This window comes from Ipomoea nil, unplaced genomic scaffold (genome assembly GCF_001879475.1).
Source record: "Ipomoea nil cultivar Tokyo-kokei standard unplaced genomic scaffold, Asagao_1.1 scaffold0869, whole genome shotgun sequence".
Taxonomy (NCBI): Eukaryota; Viridiplantae; Streptophyta; class Magnoliopsida; order Solanales; family Convolvulaceae; genus Ipomoea; species Ipomoea nil.
The window spans coordinates 871,683-888,740 of record NW_017617297.1 but is presented as its reverse complement, the minus strand read 5'-3'; the positions used below and the strand labels follow the sequence as shown (position 1 = coordinate 888,740).

The following is a 17,058-nucleotide window of genomic DNA, read 5'->3' as shown; positions in this document are numbered from 1 at the left end:
TGGGCAAAATCATGCCAACTCTTCTAAATCATTTTCTCAACACAACAAGCATTCACAACATACCTTCAGAAGTAATTTTTGTATCAAACAGCCAAGTACCTTGGGCATTAAGTTCTTGGGTAAATATTAAATATGAATGAGAATAATTTTAAGATGTTTGTAGCTCAATAACATCTCTTTGGCTCTCCCAAATAAGAGGTCACAGATTCAAACCCCATATCACATTGTAATAGAGTTAATAGTATTAAAAAAAAATTAAGATGACAATGGGATCGATTTAGATCATCGGTACATAGTACATACCCCCATTTAAAATTAATATGAAATGGTTATTTTTTAAAACATGGAGAACCATTGGAGGTCATTTAAAATTCGGATGACCACAGCTGGTAAATCGCTAATATTCAGAAGACCATTGGAGGTATTAACTCCATATATTTTATATAGTACGTAAGTGAGACATGAGCCAGCTGAAGAAAGTATAAAGCAAGTAAGATGGATGAATAATGAAATTAATTACCTCTTGTATCGTTCCATGCTGAAGATCAGAGCATCCCCGTGAATTAATAACTAAAGAAAATAAAATATGTTTGAGAAGTTGCATATTTGGTGGCAATTATGGGATATTGGGTTTGAGAAGAGAGGGAGTAAGGAGCGATAATGCGATAGGGAATTAATTTCATAATTTGGGTTTACAATTTACATACTTAGGAAATGTTTTTTGGAGAGTAGCTGTGGTTTGTGGGGGGGGGGGGGGGGGGGGGGATAGAAATAAGTGAAAGACAGTTTAGCCATTATTGTATTACCACTTGAACCATCCCACTTACACATCCATGACTTTTGTTATAATAACACTCATTTTGAGATGAAAAGAACCAGATTTGAATATATATATATATATATATATATATATATATATATATATGTTGGAAAAATAGCATTAAAATGGCATTTAAGTGGCTATTTTGTGGTACAATTATAAGTGGGTCCACTTCCGATTTGGGTCGGGTCAAAATGGATTCGGATTCTTCGTAGTGAGACGAAGAGATTGATATATTGTACGCTCAAAACGGATAATGGGTGAATGAGATATTGATTCTCAAAGTAGACCCATTGAGTTGGAAAAATGAAGGGAAAAGCGAGCTTTGTCCCACATTGATTTGGAAAGAGGATTTCACCCCCCTTTTATACAAGAGCTTTTTTAGAGCTTGTAGAATTGTATAGCATAGAGGCTCTCTCTCGCGGGGGAGGAGGGGGGTGTGCAAATCAAATTCCAACTAGAAACGAGATCGAAAAGGCTTGATTCAAGCCCGAGCTCGTGTGCGTCGGCACCTACGGCCACGGATGTCGTCCGAAAATTGGCTAGCCTTGCGGGCTAAGTTTCACTTGTTTCGGCTTTAAGGCCGAAAGAGACCAGTGTAACACGAGACACAATGGCACTGCACGAAAGTATGAACCATTCTTTGGTTTGGTTCTGGACTGTTACAGTATTAATTCCAGTTTTGATTTTTGAATTAAAACTCAAATAATGGTGGCTGTTTCAGGTGTTACAAATCGTGCATTAAGTGTCAAATTAAATGCTATTGATTCTTCAACTCCTATATAAGAAGGGTGTAGGAGCAGCAGGTTTACACACAGAGAAAACAACACACACAACACAGAAAATTCTGGTTTTCCCAGCTCCAAAACTCTGCTCCTACTCCCTTCCTGTAGTTGTGTTCGTCCCATGCTCTAGTTCGCCGGGTTCGTTCGTTTGGGTGCTCAAACGTCGAACCGTTGTACGTTTTATCCTGGGAAACCTAGGCCACAACGCTCCTAGCACTTTTGGGAGGTGGCAAATAAGGTTTTAAGGAAAGACAGGCACTTTGCCTAACTCGTAAGAATCTTTCTTCCTTCTCCTTCTTTCTTGTTTTGGATTATGCTCTAAGCAAAAATCCGTTCTTTCTTGTTGTTTTGGAATTATAATCTAAGGATTATATTTTCCTTTTGGTTGATATATATTGGTATATCTTTTTCGTAGATATACATGTATATATAACCGTTGGGTCCGTTTTATATATATTTGTGTGTATATATATATTTCGAATATATATCCAATAATATTTTATATATATTTCGTGTATATATATATAAATATTATTTTACGGATATTAAATCGATTGTGGTTCATTTTCTCCAACAATATATATATATATATATATATATATATATATATATATATATATATATATATATATATATACACAAAAGGCCGTTCCAATTAAAATTGGGGTCCTGTGCAATATTAAAACGTGGGCTCCTTTTTTCAAGTAATTTTTATATTAGTTATAGAGAAAATTTCAATTTTGGTAATATGATTATAGGAGCTTCGTTAATTTCAACACCTAACTTTTAAAAGTGTCAATTTAGTACCTTGAGTATGTAATTTTTGTGAATTTTGGTCACTCTGGTCAAATTGCAGGTCAAATTTCACCGGAAAATTTTAATAGTTGAAATAATGAGGGTATTTTAGCCAAAATTGAAATATATCTTGTGTAAAATGCTGATGAAAATTTTATAGAGAATTTATCTTTGGAACCTTTATTTATTGATAAATCTCTTTTAGGACCATTTTTCACAAGAATATCTATTAATTAGAATCAATGGCATCTCAATTTCTTGGATCATATAAGTCAAATAAAAGCGAATCATTTAGTTTATCACTGTGACCAACATCATCTAAACAACTACCAACATTCTTATTATTTTTATTGTCACAGTGATACCTATCATCGTTGTGCACAGTATCATTTAGATTTTAGATTTTTTCCAATCTCACAATCATCTTGATCTTCTATATGAAGATTAGCATCTAACAATTTTTTCTTGGCATCATCTTTTTGCTCCTTTATTTGACTTTTTCATCTAACAATTCTTTTTTTTTTTTTTTTTTTTTTTTTTTTGTAATGAATTTTTCAAGAACTCCCTTTTGAGATTGAGTTAGTTGCTCAATTCTTCTTTTCTTTTTACGCTTCTCAAACCTAGATGAATATTTTTTAGAAGACATAAAATTCTAAGGAAAAATAAAAATTTATGTAGAAACTCTATGAATAAATAATCAATCAAGAAATAAATTCTTGAATATATTATTCTGAAATCAGAATTATTAAGTCATGTAAATAACACAATAAACAAAAATTGTAAAACAATACGTAATTTTAATTACCTGTCAAGAGAGTTGAAGAACTTTAGAATTTGTATGATAAAAAAAAAAAAAAAAAAAAAGAATTGAAGAATCAGTAGCACACGAGTTGAATCTCATCTTTGCGTCAATTCATTAAATTGTACTGGCTGGACAAAGAATAAAATTAAATTATATAATGCCTGCAAATTATCATCTTTAATAACTTATTTAGTGAATTGAGAATTCCCAAATTGACAAATTTAATTTACAATTTTGCATAATCAATTAGTAACTCAAAAAGAGCACTACTCAAATACTAAAATTATAAATAATACTCAAATTAAAGTGGAGGATGAACCAAGACTATGTGGTCTAATGGTACCCGGGTTGGACTTCCATTTGAAAGGTTACGAGTTCGAGCCTCAGTGGAGGTGTTATTGGTTCTTTGTGTTTCAGTAGGTTGAGAAAGTACATGAACAGATACTACAATGTAATAGGGCCAGTAATATTCAAAAAAAAAACAGTGGAGGATGAACAAATACCTCAAAAGCTTGGATTTATATATTAGCTCTGCCAAAGTAATAAAAAAAAACAGTGGAGGATGAACAAATACCTCAAAAGATTGGATTTATATATTAGCTCTGCCAAAGTAATAAACAAATACCTAGACAATTTGTTGTAAAAATATCTCGTGAATCGTGATTCTCCTCTGTCCGTCCACTCCGTCGTAATTCGAACGCTACATTAAGGACTTAGGGAATAGGTTAGTCGGCTTCGCAAAGTTCGCATGCTGAATCGCTATTCGCTATTTTTTTTTTTTTAAATAAGGGCCCCCAAAATTTGGGGGCCCTGTGCGCCGGTCCTGGGCAGACTTGCCCAGGGACGGCCCTGTAATAATATATATGAGATGAGTCACGTGCGAAGGAATTCTTAAGTAAAAAATAGAGTGAGATATGAGCGGTTGATCTAATATTCTAAATCAATTGTCCAAAATGAAGGTAAATTAAAAAAAAAAAAAAAAAAAAAAAAAAAAAAAAAAAAAAACCTTCTTGGCAATTAGCTGCGAATGTTCTCCTCCCACCATTGTTGTTTTCTTCCTTATCAAACTTGTATTAGCATTATATTTTGAAAACAAAGATGTCATATGTATCTCCAACGAATATAAATTCTGGTGTACAAATTTTATTGGATAAAGTCATGCACTAAAAGATTTGAAGTTATGCACAATAAATTTCGAAGTGATGCACCTTAAGTTTCAAAGTGATGCATCTTAAGTTTTGACCTGATGCACTTTAAATTTCAAACTTATGCACCTTAAGTTTTGAACTGATGCACCTTATGATTCGAACTGATGCACCTTATGATTCGAACTGATGCACATTAAGTTTCAAACTGATGCACATAATGTTTCGAACTGATGCACCTTAAGTTTCGAACTGATGCACCTTACGTTTCAAACTTATGCACCTTAAGTTTCGAACTGATGCACCTTACGTTTCAAACTTATGCACATTAAGTTTCGAACTTATACACCTTACGTTTCAAACTTATGCACCTTAAGTTTTGAACTGATGCACCTTACGTTTCAAACTTATGCAGCTTAAGTTTCGAACTTATTCGTTTGGTTCGGTTTTTAATCGAACCGTTCAGTTTACAAAAATTCCAAACCGTTTGACTTTTTGATATATTACTAATTTGGTTCGATACGGTTTGATTTTGGATAAATCGAATCGAATTGTCCACCCTTACTTTCCATTCGCTCCAAAATTTCTCCCTATATCCACGCCGTTGGGGTTGGAGAAATGGGTTCCTTATCGGAGGCAGGTGCAGTTGACATATACGGAGCCTATAAATAAAAGTCTCGTCTAGATAATGTTACCTCATTCTTATTACAATATTCATTCCCATTGGCTTAAAGTCCATCATTCCTTAGTTGTGGTATCCTAATAATTTCGTGAATTACATTCTATGAACTACGACTTTACTTCTTTTGCTACTTTTTCTTTTGTCCTTTTTTCTGGTTCACGTTGCTTGTAAAATACTCCTTGAACGCCAAGACATACATATATAGAAAGAAATTAAAGGGAGGGTAGTGTAGCTCAGCTTGTTCCATCTTTACATTTGTTTGTCTTTTTTGCTTTTTGTCCAGTGAAACCACCAACTTTAAACCTGTTCCAAGTACACAATATAATATTCACAAATGCCTAATCGCATAAAACACCGTAGCTTCTTTCTGCAAAGATGGGAAATTTGATAAATGTATCATTATTGGAATTTTTAGCATAAAATGACATAAAAAGTGATTATTTTGTGGTACAAATATATGTGGGGTTTACTTTTAATTTGGGTCAGGTCAAAGTTGATATATTATATACTCAAAACGGATAATGGGTGAATAAGAAATTGATTATCAAATAGATCCATTTTAGTTGAAAAATAAATGTGAAAAGGTATTGTAAAAGCACTTGTCTCACATTAGTTTGGGAAGTGGGTTTGCACTACTATATATACAACAATCTTTCATAAACATGTTAAATTACACAGGGGCAGAGCCATAATTTTTATTCAGTGGGGGCGAAACATTACAACAAAAGAGATAGTTTGAAAAAGAGTTAATGCCATTTTTGGTCCTAGACTTATGGGGGCATTGCCACTTTTCATCCTCCATAATAAAAATTGCCAATTAGTAGCCACTGTTATTAGTTGTTGGACACTTTTGGTCCTCCGTCACTGAATCCATCTCTTCACCGTCTAATTGAAGGGCAAAGCTGTCTTTTTATCTGGTGCTCAAAAGATTTCATTGACTTGAGTGTGATTTTGAACCCCCCGAGCTCCTCTCATGGCAACCTTCAGCTATTTTCATAGGTTGCGTAGACTCCCCCCATTCCTCTGCACAATCAATGTTTCTATCTTTTCACCAATCAAACATTCAAGCTAAAGCAAGGAAAATTCGCTCATTTCCTTAACGCCCAGAGAAACATTCGCCACGGCCGCGGCGCCGGTCGATTACGTCGCCGAAAAACCGAAATTTGGCAGAAATAATCGCGAGGGAGCATCCAGAAGCTCAGACTGATGATCTATTAGGAGATCTACCAACAGATTGCATGCGATTTCCAGAAGTCTATTTCAGAGGTGAGAGGAAGCAGATTCTTGTGCGTATGCCAGATCGGGGAGTCCGAAGCAAGTTCGAGCATATTGGTTAGCCAGAACTGGTAATCCGAATGAAATCTCAAAGGATTATCGGCCTATTGTGCGAATTTCAGCATCAGAATGGGTGAATTTGGTGGAGACAGAGGAGAGGTTATCATGTCTCTTCTCCGATATTGGTTTACTACTGTGGGTTGGTCTCTTGGCTTACTTTAGTTCTTATTACCTAGACCTGAGGATAATAGTGGGCAAGAGAATGGAAATGGTGACCAAGGCAGGCAGAACAGGGTGCATGGGCAGTTTGGTGGACAAGATCGGGCACTTGTGGGACTTGCTCCTGATGATTTGAACAGAATTCGACATGCCACAACAATTAATGGCAATTCTGTTGATGAGGATGATAGTGTTGAACAAACTGATTCAGACAGGTATGGCTTTGTGCTTCGAATTGTGTTGCTGCTGGTTGTAGCTTGGATGACTTTCCCTATATTCAATTTTGCCTTGATAATTGATGAGGATGATAGTGTTGAACCAACAGTGACTCGCCATTAGCTTTGGTATGAATTCAATTGCCTAATCTACCAATTCACTTGTTCAATTTTGAGATGATTTCTCGCATCTGTTCGAAAACCCCATTTTGGCAAACCGTCGAACACCCAACACACATTTCTGTCCGGTTCTAAGTTCGGATACAACAAGTGCACCAAACCCAAACAACTCCTCACGTCCTCAAAAACTCCTGACGATCCATCACCATGCTCTATTCTATCGACAACGACAGCAACACGTCGTTCCAATTGTGGAACAGCACAGAGGAATACTAGAATGACGGGCCCAAATTCGGATCTGGAATTTTACGCACGTCGAAACAAAGTCTCGCTTTCAATTTCAACATCGTCGACAACGAGAATGAGAGCTACTTCACTTACTTTGTAATTGAATCATTTTTTTTTTTTTGGAAAATCTGTAATTGAAACGTCGAAGCAAAGGCCTGGTGACCGGGTTGGGTTTGCCATCATTTCTTTCAAGCAGTTGAGAGGAGGGAGAGCTCTAATTAAAGGCTGAGAAGAATATAATATGGAATGACAGAAATACTCCTCATTTAGACGGTCAACTGACGGAAAATTAGACGGAGGACCAAAAGTGGCATTATCACAATAAGAGTGGCTACTAACTGGCAATTTTTATTATGGAGGATGAAAAATGTCAATACCCCAATAAGTCTAGGACCAAAAATGGAATTAACTCGTTTGAAAAAAATGAAACACTTAAAGAAGTTATCCATAAATATTGTTGGATATAGACAAAATATAAAACACATAAAAATTTATAAAAATATTTATGACAAAATATGAAACATAATTAATTTAATAAAATAATTTGTATGTATGTAAAAATCTCACCATTAATTAATATTAAAAAATAATTTTAAAAAACTAACTCACTATTAATAATAGTGAAGCCATAAAACAAGCAACTATTAATATTAATAATAATTGTGAAAATTTATGCTGAAGCTATAAGAGGGATTCAAACCCAAGCGGGCCTTGCATAGTGTAGCACACCTTCCTTACCACCTAATCTAACTCAACTCTTGTTAACATTTTATATTTTCTTATACTAATACTACAACTTGTACTATATACACATATATAGATACAATGATTATATATGGGGTGGGGGTGGGGGGAGTGGGGGCAGCTGCCCCCATTGTAACTCCGTCCCTGAAATTATATACCATTGAAGCTTTCTCTTGCATGTAACACCCTCAAATTTCTTGTACCAAAATTTTGATTGAAATTAATTTTCTAAATTAAATTTTATTTTAAATATCGAATTATTCGCCACCTACCATCATCTCCAATAACTACGATACGTGGTTATACTACTACATAGTGTTGGTCCCGGTAGGGTCAGAGAAAGTCTAGAGGGAGGGGGGGGGGGGGTGAATAGACTCTAAATGATTGTTTTTCGATTATTCTCCTTTTGGAGATATGCGCAGTGGAAATATTGTTTTAAGTTAAGTTTTCTTTGCACTCTTTCGTGTTGATAAAAGTAATGTGTTTGGTCGATATGATATGATATGCATAGCACGAAAGTAAAAGTAAAAGCAATAAGTAAAGATAGAGAGACAGAGAGATTTTTATAGTGGTTCGGCCAACTGTGCCTACTCCACTTTAATTTTCTTTCACAACTCGTGAAAGGGTTTGCATTATCACTCCTAGTACAAACTACTTCAAGCTGGCTTCCTTGATCACTAAGCCGGACAGCCACTTGAAAGGTTTTTCAACTCCTTGAGTTTACTCCGCCTTTATCAACTACTTCCTGAGCGGTTGAGCTGAGATGTTGGAAAAGAGATTTGATGTTTCTCCAACAGATTGAAGCTTGTCTTGATGTCTGAGAAGATCTTCACTTGAGAAAAGAACAAGACAGTTTCAGGTTGTGAAGTATGAGGATGGATATGCTTTTGAAAAACTTCACAACACACACTGGTTATGAAAAGCTAAGAAGATGGAACTACTTTTAAGAGCTTTTCTTTAGATTGTGAGAGTGAGTTAACCAACACCTTCTTCAATGGTGAAGAGAGGTATTTATAGGTGAAAAAAATTCATCCGTTAGAGGGAGATGAAAATTTCAAACCTAATAAGTAATAACCAGTGTGTATTACTCAGTGGGCATTGGACATTAAATGCACTTTGTACTGTATAGCCGTTGGAACCAAAAGTATTATGACTTTTGTCCTTGTTCTCTGACAAGATGGTACAAATCTTTTAATGCTCCTTGTCTTTAGTGAAAATCATTCCTAGGACACTCTTTGTCTGAATGATTTGCCCATCTGAGTGATACACAACATTCTCATTGTTTCCTTTAATGAGAGTTGTCTACCAACAAGTCTGTCCTTGACTTGTTTACTTAAAAACGAAAGGTTGTCCTCATCTTTCGTCTTTTCTTCTTGAACGAAAGTTCTTTTTTTCGAAGCAGTCCATCCGAGACTTACTTTAATCCTTCTTTCGTTTTGCAAGCATCTTTCTATCATCTTCAAATCTTCATGTAGACATATCCTACTAGTCTCGTGCATGGTTTAACATTTCATGCCTATATCATACGAGACTTTCTAATAAACGAAAAATAAGGGTCTACATCCTAAGACAGTTTAGTATCATCAAAATCTAAATACACTTGTTAAGCAACAATAGCCATTGCAAAGGAGTGGTGTGTTGCTACTAAAATAATTATCACAATCAAAAATGGTAAAAGCAGTGACATATAAAGAATAAGCCGTGGCTTGAGATGTTGGATACTTATATATATATATATATATATATATATATATATATATATATATATATATATATATATATATATATATATGTGTGTGTGTGTGTGTGTGTGTGTGTGTGTGTGTGTGTGTGTGTGTGTGAAAAAGAAGACTTTGTTGAAAAATATGATGTAATCTCAACTATTTATTCAGATCAAATCAACGTCCAGAATGAAGCAATTTTTTTTAAAAAAAATGCGATGTCATTATAGTAATTTTGTGTAAGTTAATTTTTCAGGTTAAAGGTACAAATAAGTCATTGAACTATTTGGGGATAGCAATTAAGCCATCGAACTCGAATAAGCTCGAAATTCATCCATGAACCTGAAAAAGAATTTTTTTTATTTTTTTATTTTTTTTTGCATTTTTAGCATGTTAACAACAAGTTTGCGCTGATTGGGATGTCATGTGTATTTATATTTGTTTTTCTATTATCTTACTTGGACTACATATAAGCATTTGACCTTTGAAGTCAAAATTTAAACCATAATTTTCTCTCTCTCTATTTTCTTCGCTGGTTCTTCATTCTAACAATATCTCCTGCTCATATGCCTTACCAAAAAAAAATATATCCTGCTCATATACGATTATTTCTTAAAACCTACGCAAAATTGATAATTTCTCCTCTATTTTACGATTTTTCTCTTTTTCACGAATCTTTGCGGTATTTTTGAATCAGGAAATGGCATTGGCTTAGCCACTACTTCATCTTTAACAACAAATTTGAGTTACGTTTCATTCCGATTTAAAAACCCTAAAGTCTGCCCACATGTTGCTCTGTTAAGCTTAACGTCTCCTCCCTCCGGAAGGAATCCGTGTTGGTGCGACAGCTTCCGAGACCTCTAAGTAAGACTTAGCTTATTTCATAGTTTTGTGTGGATTAAAGTTACAGTAGTATATATATGTAGCTTATTGAGTACTGTAATAATACATATATATGCGTTATGTTTTGTTTCAGTACACCATGTAACTGTAGTTATCTTCAATTCTTTTGTTTTGTTTTTTGTTTTAATTTTCTAAATGTAATATGTATGTATTTTTGTGAAAAAATTTCAGTGTATAAACTTTAATCATGGGAAATTTCAATTTAAGAAATTACACACAGATAGTATTTTTCCTTATTCAAAAATACTGCAAACATTTGTGAAAAAGAGAAAAATTGCAAAATGGAGGAGAAATTATCAATTTAGCGTAAGTTTTCAGAGATAATTGAATATGAGCCGGAAATATTGTTAGAATGAACGAGAGAAATTTGCAGCACGAATGAAGAAAGTCAAAGGTCGACCTTAACCAAGAACATTAAGTGATCGGTTCTAATCAAAACGATTAATAGAGAGTTAATGAATAAAGATAATAAATAGCTAATTGCACGAATCAAGATTCAAGAAAAAATCAATTGGAGTTATCCCTAAAAATCAAACAAACTTCCATAAACGTTGATGCCCATGATAAAAATTGGGAAGGAAATCTGCAGAAGACAAATGTTGATGCCCAGGATCGAACTGGGGACCTTCAGTGTGTAAGACTGACGTGATAACCACTACACCACACCAACCTGTTAGAAAAGAAAGTCTGAGAAAAAGGTCTTGATACAATAAAACGGAAGGAGCTCTACAGTAGATAAACGTTGATGCCCATGATAAAACTGGGAAGCAACTCTGTGGAAGACAAATGTTGATGCCCAGGATTGAACTAGGGACCTTCAATGTGTAAGACTGACGTGATAACCACTACACCACACCAACCTATTAGGAAAATACTATTACATATCTAATAATCCCAAAAAGACAAGTATAAAAAGTTATTAGAGATTATGCAAACAAAAATGTGATGTTTACGTTCAATGCGATTATGCAAAGGATCCTCATTATCATTTTCTCAAAGTTATCAGAAATTAAATAGCGATTATGCAAAGGATCCTCATTATCATTTTCTCAAAGTTATCAGAGATTAAATAGCTGGATTGGACTTGTTCTATTAGACATATTTATAGATAATATCATTGGCTACGTAATAACACTTTTCTCTTCATTATGCAATGCCTCTCTTCCTATTACATTCAATTGGTACAATCTCTTGTTATTCACAAGCTCTATTTATACATAGCCTCAACCAGAAGTAGATTAGACTAGTCACCATTACATGTTCTTCAATTCCATATCTTGATTTCCCACTTTGACATTCCCATATAAGCAAAAGAATATATGCCTTTTTATCCATTTTTGAGGGGTGGATATGTGAGTTAATATTCAAAGCATCTTCAACTAGCAGTGCATGATTAAATAATTATCCAACGAGAAAAATAAGAAGATAAATGCAATATAAATAGTTAATATATTGAAGAGGAAGAAACGTAAAATTTCAAAAAAAAAAAAAATGGAGATAAGGGTCAAAATGTCAAATATGTCATCTAATTATACTGAATTTTTTTTTTTTTTTTTTTTTTGGGTAGAAGCTAAGAAAGGGGCCTAAGGCCCCGAGAGAATTAACGAATTCTAGTTGTGCCACACTATTCATGTCACGAGCCAATAACCGGTCAAGCCCATCTGGAGGCTGAGTAAGAATTGAGGTGCCCCACGGCCAAGTGTTGCCCCAAATTTGTAAGGAAATCTGCACACTAGTTGTCTTCCCGAAAGATGTGAACGAGCTCGCAGATTGGAAAAGAAGCCATAAGAGATTTGCAATCTAAGACCAGAGTGTCGGTCTCTGATGATGAACCAACGTCTTTGTTGAGAACCTGAACAATAGCAAGAGAGTCCACCTCCGCGATCAGATTGGTCACACCAGAAACTTTTGCCAGATTGAGGCCTTGCCGAAGACCCCATAATTCGGCTACAAAGCTGTTAGTATAACGAATCTTTGCCGTAAACCCCGCTTTCCATGTGCCCCGATGGTCGCGCAAGATGGCCCCTGCGCTAGCGAGTCTAGATGAGGCTTTTTTCGCACCGTCTATGTTGAGCTTCATCGTTCCAACTAGAGGTGGGTGCCAATGGACCCAAATATGTTTCGCCATCATAGGACCAGCATGCTTCATGAGAATATGTTGGGCATCCTTGGCCTCGGCAGTGGCTTTCGTCATGATGTCCGCTGCTGAAGACCAAACGTTGTTGAAGACCCCCGCATTACGCAATTATGCTCTTAAAATTCAAAAGGCTCCAATTAGAACTTCAAACTCACATTACCCAAAAAAAAAATGCAATCAACACTCTTTTGTAGGTTAGCTTTAGGGGCATTTGGTTCAGAATGTTAGATTATCTTATGAAATGTTAGATTCATGTATTTGATTAAAAGTAAAGTGTGTAATATAAATATGTTTGGCTTAGGTGTTATCTTTTATCTTATAATGATTTTTTTTTCACTTTAATACCCTTAGCATATACTAATAAGCTAACATAAAATATATATTTCATAATAATTAGAATTAAAAGGCAAAAATAGTAAATATGCAGGAGAATCTTAAAAAAAAAACTTAAAATAAAATAAGAGTTGTGGAGAAATCACATTCCATTCAAAATTCAATGTGCAAGGTATGTTACGTTATTCATTGGGGAATATTGTATTCCCTTTGAAAAGTAAGATAATCTAAAACAAACATGTGAATGTGATATTCCAAAGCTTACATTCTCTTGATTATATTGTATATAACTTGAACCAAACATCCCGCCTTAATTGGTTAATTACTTGCTATATATATTTTAAAGCTAATTCCGAAAACTAACACAACTCCCAAATGTGTTTTTAGAATAATATGTTATATTATATTCCAATCTCAATTAATATATATATATATATATATATATATATATATATATATGTGTGTGTGTGTGTGTGTGTGTGTGTGTGTGTGTGTGTGTGTATGCGCGCGCGCGCGCGTGTGCGTGTGTGTACTTATTTTTAGGTGATAACATACCTTATTGTGTGAACCTAAGAACCTGTGCATACCCCTTGATGTTGCATCATCCAACGGCCCAAAACATGGTGCATGAAAAAATCAACCCATAATGCGGTGCACAATGTGTGTGCATTGTGTTTGTAGTGCACTACATGTGTACATTGTGTTATAGATGACATGCATCGCTAATCTAGATAAAGGACCCAGATTGGTTCTCAGGTTCACATCTTAACATAGGTTCTCATTTGAATATATATATATATATATATATATATATATATATATATATATATATATATATATATATATAATAAAGTTCAAATGCGGCGGGGTCTTCCCGTGCGGCGGTGCACCAACAGTGTTAACAATATGCACCAACAGTGTAAGAAAACACACCACAATGAAATGCAATAAAACATCACAAAATACACAACAGACCCAAAAAAATACACCATATAACTCACCACCCCAATGGTGCATTTTCGAACACTGTATGGTGTTTTTACTCACACATAATGGTGTGTGTTTGGTGATGCGGGGCTCTGTTTACTCTGTTTTTGGTGGTGTATTTTCCTAACGTTGATGGTATATATTTGTTGAACTATTGGTGATGTCGCACCGCCGCACCGTAAGACACTGCCGCACCTGAACTCGCCTCTATATATATATATATATATATATATATATATAACAGAAGTGATTGTAAGATTTTTCCGTTCAAACTCAAGGACAATTTAATAATATGACTAATATCAACATCATTGGACAAAAGTGTCATTTAGGATTAGTATTTAAAGACCTTAAGTAAATGATTACACTTTCCTTTTGAAAAATCATACAAATTTATAATTCTCACATTTTTCACTTATAAATATGTGACTAAAGAAATCATAATTATTCATTTTCTATTCATTGCAATTCCCTCTTCTTAGCTTGGATCTGTGTGTTCTTTTGTCTTCTTTATCATGATTTCAATCACTTATTAGGTGATCCCAATCATAATTCTTCATTTTTTTTGGTTCATTTTCCTCTTCTTCAATATGTGTATTCTCATTCGTTTTTTTGGGTGATCCCAATCATAATTCTTCATTTTCCTCTTCTTCGATCTGTATTTTTTTTTTTCTTTCTTTATCATGATTTCATTCGTTTTTTTTTTAATGATCCAATGATAAAGTGGAAATTGAAGATAAATTGATTTTGTGATTTGATAGATATGGAGTTTTTAAAATATTTTTTTTGTGGGGGTTAAGGATTTCATGGTTAATGAATTGTTTGTGTTTTGCAGCTAATTGGAGGGATCTGTGATGAGGGAGGTCGTAGCTGAGAATGGGTGCAAGTGCGGGTACAACTGCACATGCAATCCTTGCAATTGCGAGTGATGCAAAATTAAATCTAGAGGCAAGAAAGCATAAAACAAAGACGAGTCTAGGTTTAATTTGCGTTGAAAAATAATTTTAAGATTATTTCAAAGAATTTGTGTGTACGTAGTTTGTGCAGATTAAGGATTAAATATGTGGTTTGGTCAGCCTCCGTAATCTACTTTGTAATAAGACAAGTTGATCGCAATATGTATGCAGTGGTGTCGTCTCTACTTTGTAACAACTTAATTAATGGGGAAATTCCGTCGTTATCTTATTCTGTAAAATTTTCTCTTATTCCTGGAGATGGTTCTTAGTAGAACAACTAAATACTCATTTCAATCTAAACAGTTTTCATAATATATATAGATGATTTGAGATTTTTGAATTTCATGAACTTAATTTCACAATTCAATATAGTTAGATGATTTACTTGACTTTATTACCCCCCCCCCCCCCCCCCCCCCCCCCCCCCCCCCCCCCCCCCCCCAGGAAAAAAAAAAAAGGTGTAACTGTACAAGAGAGTAAATATAATATAGGGGAATCAATATTCTAACTTAATATTGTCCTTTAAACAACATTAAAATTAAAATATAATTTTTTATCTTCCAAATTATGGAATTTTTTTTTTTTGAATTGGTCTTGGTAGGGCTTGAACCCACAACTTTCGGCTCATAAGACCAACACTCTAACCAACTGAGTTACAAGACCTATGAACTATATTTGTTGATAAATAATTCAAAATATATTTTAAAAATAATTTTTAACTCATAAAAATTCAAAAATTAAAACAATATTTTATAAATGTATAAATCTTACAATGTGGTGGCCGAGTGGAAGAGCGGCGGCGGCGACCGGAGGTGGCAGGAAACGACCGAAACAAAGGCGGCTGCGGTGGTGGCGCGGAGGCGATGGCGTGGAGGCGTTGGAAAAGAAAAAGGAGTGGCGGTGGAGGTTTTTTTTTTTTTTTTTTTTTTTTTTTTTTTTTTTTTTTTTGTTTCAAGTGAAGAATGATGGGGAATGCGTGCTAGGTTTTAGAAAACGGACATTTTTTTTAAGGTAGCTATACGACGTAGGTACTTCACCGAACAGACATCATATAGTATTAATTTTTTATATATAAAAAAAAAAACATGTACGACGTTGGTTCGATGATGAACCGGCGTCGTAGCCTGAATTTAAAAAAAAAATTATACATTTAATATACGATGTCGGTTATAAGAAAACTGACGTCGTATATCTACTAATTTCTTCTTCTATTTTATTAAAAGAAATGCTACGACGTCGTTGTAACCTGAATTTTTTTTTTTTAAAAATAAATATGTATACTATACAACGTCAGTTATACTAAACCGACGTCGTATATTTTGTTTTTTTTTTTAATTATTATTTAAAATGAGTTATAACATTGGTTTTTAAGAAAAATTGACGTTAAAATTATTTTTAATAAAATTATAAATTTATTTAATATTTTTACATCGATTTTGTAAAAAAAAAAAAAAAAAAAAAAAAAAAAAAAAAAAAAAAAACACATACATTATATTGTAGGTGATTTCTGTAGTAGTAGTGATGATACTTTTTATATTTTCAAATTTTCATATAATTTCTCTTTACAAACAATTTCAAATACATCTCTTTTAAAAAATATAATCAATGTTTATCAAATTATTGCCTATTTAGTTATTATGCAATATATTTTCACTATTTTCATTACTAGTTTCTTTTTCTATTTTTTTTAACATCTACTTTATTATGAAGCACAAAGAGTCAATACCACTCTCATAGGGGATCAAATTCATGACCTCCCATTTAGAAGAGTCACTCTGTACCACAAGACCACAAGTTCATTTGCACAAACTTTTTAAACAAAGCAAAATGAGCACTATCATACTATGATGTGGCATTAATTGAAGGATAAGTGGTAAAAAAAAAATGTTTTAAAAAAATGTGTTAATTACACAATTCTTTGAGTTAAAGTGTCTAATTTGAGATTTTTGAATTTCATGAGCTTAAATTTTACAATTCAATATAAAGAAATGATTTACTTGACTTTATCCCCCCCACAAGAAAAAAAAAAAAAAAAAAAAAAGTGTAACTGTACAAGAGAGTAAATATACAATTACATGTTAATACATTTAACCAATAACAAAGCCAAACATATAATATAGGGGAATCAATA

The 17,058-nt window shown here is 33.8% G+C and overlaps 3 non-coding genes across 3 annotated transcripts; all 3 read right to left on the bottom strand.

Annotated features, from left to right (window-relative positions):
* Positions 1–11,111: 11,111 nt before the first annotated feature.
* On the bottom strand, positions 11,112–11,184 carry TRNAV-UAC. The gene has a single exon. It is a non-coding gene; the product is annotated as a tRNA-Val (tRNA).
* A 117-nt stretch (positions 11,185–11,301) lies between these two features.
* TRNAV-UAC lies at positions 11,302–11,374 on the bottom strand. Its single transcript has one exon. It is a non-coding gene; the product is annotated as a tRNA-Val (tRNA).
* A 4,142-nt stretch (positions 11,375–15,516) lies between these two features.
* TRNAI-UAU lies at positions 15,517–15,590 on the bottom strand. Its single transcript has one exon. It is a non-coding gene; the product is annotated as a tRNA-Ile (tRNA).
* Positions 15,591–17,058: the final 1,468 nt, after the last annotated feature.